At 42.7% G+C, this 6000-nt stretch overlaps 1 protein-coding gene across 2 annotated transcripts in view; it reads left to right on the top strand.

Annotated features, from left to right (window-relative positions):
- The window catches only part of CCHR9.PART0H11orf58 (chromosome chr9.part0 C11orf58 homolog), a 284231-nt gene that overhangs the window by 256677 nt on the left and 21554 nt on the right, over positions 1-6000 (top strand). Inside the window, exon 5 of one of the 2 annotated variants that reach the window (XR_006366214.1) lies at positions 854-934. The exons of the other annotated variant lie outside the window; for it this stretch is intronic. The gene's annotated coding sequence lies outside the window, so the exon portion shown is untranslated. The remainder of the gene's footprint in view (positions 1-853; positions 935-6000) is intronic. 2 annotated transcript variants of the gene reach the window in all.

Raw genomic sequence — 6000 nt, 5'->3', positions numbered from 1 at the left:
ATAGATGTTAAAACCCGGTTTTAATGATGGTCCCTTTTCAACTTCTGTCTAAACTGCGTTTTGATAATTTCATTACACAGTGTAGTGGATAAAATTAAATGAAAAAAATCCACTGGAACCGCTGCAGATAAAATACTTTAATCCAAAACACTAGTAAAACCAACCACATTTTATACTGTAAAACACGAGACTTGACTAATTACACTTGTTGGTGCAACTGTTTCAACAAAGGTTTTAAAGTGACAGTGCCATTTAAACCACGTGTTACATGTGCTCTCATTCTTAAAATCTGTTTCATCTCTTCATTTTCCATAGTTAGTGTAATATCTGTACCTCGTATTGGCACTTGTGCAACCTTTAAAATCATAAACTTAAACAACTGTGTTCAATTCCTTGCTCTGGTATATGCCTATGTAAAATATTGGTTACCACCTGTCTTCTAATATCGGAAAAATGATACCCTATACATTCCTTTTAGTTTTCTGTTGGTCATCCCAACATAATACACTTTGCAGCAGTCACACTTCGCCATCTATATTGTGTTCTGCTTATTACAATTACTATAAACTATCATGATAAAATTATCACCAAAAATTAGTGCTTAAATAGTTTTTTCAGTGTAACTGTACGGACAGTAGACACATTCATTGCACTAAAAAGTTTATTTTTTGTTGCTGGTAAAATAAGATAGGTGTTTAGGTTGCTCCTTATAACATTATGTCTGTTTGAGTTGTACAGCACTTATACCAAAAAGTAGGTTAATTTAACACTAACTGGTATAATCCAGGTATGTCATTTAGTATTGGCCAATATTTTCTAATAATATTCTTAACTAGTTTTTCACTTATTTCAGCAAATAACAATGCCTTGTACATACTGATACTGCCACGCCAGACGAGTAACTGTTGTTGAGCAATTGTCAAACATCAGCAGGGTAAGTCAGTTTTATTTAGCTCATTGGGGAGTAATGTGTACCTGTCGTCCCTGATTTTGCCTAATAATTTTGCTGTACCTCTTTTAAGTAATTTGCTGGTAAATCATTCACGATTGCAGATGGTCAGTAAATCCAGACATCAGAGTTTCATACTTCTTATTGCCCAAAAATGCACGTTGTTGCAAAATGTGTTGATCTATTAACTTAGTTGAATTAGAGTAATATTTAAAATGTGCTTCTCATTTTGACCCTTTATACTGCTATTATTTTTAGCTTTGCCCAGAATTCTTGAGCAAAGAAGTTGTGAATTATTGTATCTGATGGTCTGCCAGAATTTATAAAACTCCCTGTGATGGCCTCTCTACCTCAAGCCGGTGATCAAGGAGCCTCAATCCTCACCACTGACACTGGTGGGAGTCTGTCACTAAGAACAAGAATGGATTTACACAGTATTTTAAGACGCAGCTCTCTGCATCAAGCACATCAGTGTGCTCCAAACCTGGGACTGGACTCCCTGTTTCGCCAGATCCCAAACAAGGCTCACTTTGGAGCACTGTGTCCCTGATGTTCTTCGTGTTTCACTGTTGCAGTCATTACATTTGGGTAATCTGCTGGCAGGTTGCCCTCAGTCGGCCTGATTAACAAAGTCTTGGGTCCTGCATCAGTTGCTGTCCCTTCTTCCATGACGGCAGGTCGTCAGGGGTATGAAACATGTAGCCGACGGCATTACATCAGTCTTTCTTGCTATGTTTTGCCCAAAGCAGAAGCGGTTCACAATGTTGTGCCGAAAGCAGAAGCAGTTCACAAGTGCCGGTCAGCCGATTCCTGAAATTTTCGTTTTCTAGTTTCAGAACTGAAGTCTTCAACCTAAAGCTAAGTACCCCATTTTTCTTGCTCCTTACAGATGTCAGTAAAAGTTAATTGCATTACTTGTGGAAAGCAAATACTTAAGGATTTTCATCTGTACTGTATGCCTTGCCTAGGCCCTGACCACGACGTACCTTGGTGTAGGTTTTGTGCTTTATTCAATCAGCGCACTATCTGTCATCGGTACATTTTTGCCAATAAATATTTTGGTTCTCGGTTTAATTATCCAGAAATGATGCTAGTTAGCCATCCGACTACCAGGATTCTGAAAAAACACAAAGAAAAAGAGGCTGTCGAGGTCCAAAACTGATGACGACTCTTCTACTAAGCCAGTCGCCAGTTTGGTACTCAGTGAGGTGCTTTCCTAGCCCTTGATACCCGCTACTTCTGACTCGCAGGCCTCTACTGAGACCCATTCGGAGTCCGGTATGCAGCGAGATGCTTCACCTATGGAACCCGCGGATATCTCTACCTTGGATGGGTCCGGAGCGCTGTGCAGGCACCGGCTTCTGAGGTTGTATTCAGACCTGCAGACTTGCATATTAACAGACTCCACCTACTATATTAAGGCCTAAATCTCGATCTGTGTCTTAAAAAAACGACTCCCAGGCCACATGTTCAGGCCCCTATCCCTAAAAAACAAATTATCAAAATGGCTGAAGATCTTATTACTCTAATCAAGGGTAGTCAACCCCCCCCCCACCTTCTAAGAGGCGTAGGGCTGAGCTTGACTATGTATCTTCTGTTCAGGACTCTGTTTCTTCTGATTCTTCTATTGACCTGGATTTATCCATCCCTACTTATGAGGATTCTGATGCAGAGGATTCCATTCCCTCTGCTTCCCCCCGAGGACTTTTCTTTTGGGGAAACTTTACATACCTTAAGGGAGCATTTCCACTGGGAAAGTCAGGAATTTTCTGAATCAAAAAGAGGCTTAGGGATTTCCTTCATCTACCTCAGCATAGGCCTTTGGCTATACCTCCTGTACTAGATATTGTTGATGATGTGTTTTCGGAATCCAGTATGGCCCGTGATTCCCTGCCTCCGGCTTCTAGTAAACCTGACTGATACTACAGGGTTCCTGAGTCGCACAAGTTCCTTTTCAAAAATCCTGCTGCAGATCCAGAAAGCATTTCTCAGGGACCCAAGGGCATTAAGGCTTCTACTGCTAAAAATCCTACCCCTTCTGATAGACTCCAGGGTGCTGGATAGATGGGGTAAAAAGGTTTATACTTCTGCAGCCGTGGCAATCAGGGCTTTAAACTGCCAATTTCATATGTTAAAATATCAACAGCATATTATTGAACTACTTAAGCAGAAAATTATGTTGATTTCTGACTGTGTGGAAAGTAAAGATTTACAGAATTTATTGCATTCTGCTGAACAAGTTGGAAAACATACTTTGCAGTGTGGTTTTGATTCCTTAAAGGCCTCTTGCAAGGCTGCTCTGACAGGGTCTGTGCTTAGCAGGCATGCTTGGCTTAAGGAGCAATCCCTGCCTGATCATGTTAAAGCGAAATTGTTAGATGCTCCTTTTGGCAGTAAGGCTGAAGAAGTTCTAAAAAAGATGGAAGATAAAGCTAAATCTATGCAAACTGTAAAAGATATCTTACAAGTGCAACCTCCAAGATTTAGTAGGCACTGGCCTACTAAGAACTGGTCCTTTCCAGCTCGTTCCAGATCCTCTCAAGCCAAACCCAGACGCACCAAAAACTCCAAGTTTCAGTCCCAGGAGACTCTCAGAAATAAGCAATGGGGGGCCTCCACCTCCAAATCTGGAAATAAGACCCCCCCCCTCTTATGGTAAACCGTCTCAATGACTTTCCTTTAAAATTACCAAGCCCTTACCTTGTAGCCAGCCCTTTGGCGGGAAAAATTGCTGCTCTTGCAAAAAACTGGAAACTCATAACCCAGGACAAATGGGTTCTAAATGTAGTGTCCCAGGGATACAGATTTCATTTCCACATGTTGCCAACACCAAACGGGTGGCCAAACCTGCCCCCAGATCAGTGGGCAGAGGCTCAAAAAACAAGTACTTTCTCTCTTACACATGGGGGCTATTCAACCGGTACCAGAAGAGGAAAAGGGACAAGGTTTCTATTCCAGGCCTTTCCTGGTACCCAGAAAAGACAAATCATGGAGTCCAATTCTGGACCGGTCTACTCTAAACACCTTTCTGGACATTCCAAAATTCAAGATGCTGACCCTTCACCAGTTGCTTCCTATGCTAGACAAAGATGCCTGGTTGGCAACTCTTGATTTAAAAGAAGCTTACCTGCATATCCCAATCAGGGAATCTTGCAGAAGATACCTATGCTTCAAAGCAGTAGACTACTTGCATTATCAGTTCTCTGCACTGCCGTTTGGCTTGTCTACTGCACCCAGGGTATTCACAAAGTGCCTGGCTCCAGTAATCGCATTTTGCAGGAAAAGAAATATTCAAATATATCCATACCTGGACGATTGTCTAATTCAGGCAGAAAACCAGGCCATACTCCTAAATCATCTGGAGTTTGTAAAAAGGGTTCTAACTTCTCTGGGGTACACCATAAACGCAAATAAATCACAACTGATACCCTCTCAACAGATTACATTCCTGGGTGCAAGCTTGAGTACAACTGCCCAGATGGCTTTCCTCACGCCAGAAAAGCAAATTAATTTGGTAACATATCAGACAAGTGACCACAAAAACTCTGCTTTCTACAAGACAAATACTGCAAGCCTTGGGGTTCATGGCCTCCTGCATTCTTCTAATTCCATATGCAAGACTGCATATGAGGAAACTTCAGTGGTACTTAAGACTATGGAGTCAACATTGTCACAGCCTGGAAACAATGATTCCTATCATACCTTGCCTACGCCTGGAGTTCCAATGGTGGGCAGAGGCCTGCCACCAAAACAAGGGACTTCCATTCACACTAGCCCCTGCCGCCCAAACCCTAACTACAGACACATCAGACTATGCATGGGGGGCTCACCTGGCAGGGAAGTGCATTCAGGGCAAATGGAATCCAAATCAAATGCACCTACATATCAATCAAAAAGAAATGTTAGCTGTACAGAATTCTCTGACAGCCTTCAAAGACTACATTCTTCCAGGACAACTAATGGTAAAGACGGACAACACCACGGTTATGTGGTACATAAACAAGCAGGGGGGTACACATTCCTACCCCTCTGCAGACTAGCCATGGCATTGTGGAACACGGCCTTGAGCTACCAAGTGCACCTACAAGCTCAATTCCTGCCAGGAAATTTGAATACACTGGCAGACGGACTAAGCAGAAATCTCATGGATCCACACGAGTGGAAACTGGAACCACGGATTTCCAACATGTTGACAAGGAAATGGGTAGCCCAGACATGGATCTATTTGCCTCCCTCCAGAACTACCAGTTGGACAAATTTAGCACAAGGACTCCCCACAAAAAAGCCTGGAAAGTGGATGCTCTGTCCTTCAGCTGGAAAAACCTATCCGTCTACTCTTTTTCCCCTCTGACTCTGCTCTCCAAAGTTCTGCTAAAAGTCAAACAGGACAAACCAAGAATGATTTTGATTGCTCCAGACTGGCCACGCCAACACTGGCAACCACTCCTGCGCAGTGTCACAAATATCTCCCTGGCACCTGCTTCTGACACCTTCCTTGCTGTCTCAGCAGGAGAACTAAATTTTGCACCCTCAGCTCCCAACATTGAACCTTGCAGCTTGGCTAATCACTTAAATTCATCCTTAGCATCCCTCAGCAAACCTTGGATGGATGTCATCTTGGAGGCGAGAAGACCTAGTACTAGAAAGTCTTATGCTGACAAATGGAAAAGATTCTGTTCCTGGAACCAATCTTTAGGGATGAGCACAGCAGCGCCCAATTTACCTCAGATTTTCCAATACTTAACTGAGATGCTTCACAAGGGCCTGTCTTTTTCCTCAATTAAAATCCACGCTTCAGCTATTTCAGCTCACTATAACACAGAACCCACCCCTCTTTTCTCATCCCCTGCTCAAGTAGTATCTCAGAGGGGCAAAGAACTTGAGACCACCCAGGAGAGCTCCTACCCCTGCCTGGGACCTTAATTTTGTTTTGGAGAAGCTCACTCTACCTCCTTTTGAGCCAGCTGCTACTGCAGACTTAAAATTTATTTCTTGGAAAACAGCCTTCCTTTTAACAGTTACTTCAGCTAGAAGGATATCTGAATTACAGG

This window comes from Protopterus annectens, chromosome 9.part0 (genome assembly GCF_019279795.1).
Source record: "Protopterus annectens isolate FY-2018-M chromosome 9.part0, PAN1.0, whole genome shotgun sequence".
In the NCBI taxonomy this organism is placed as follows: Eukaryota; Metazoa; Chordata; order Ceratodontiformes; family Protopteridae; genus Protopterus; species Protopterus annectens.
The sequence above is the reverse complement of the archived record's forward strand: the minus strand, read 5'-3'. Positions and strand labels throughout refer to the sequence as shown.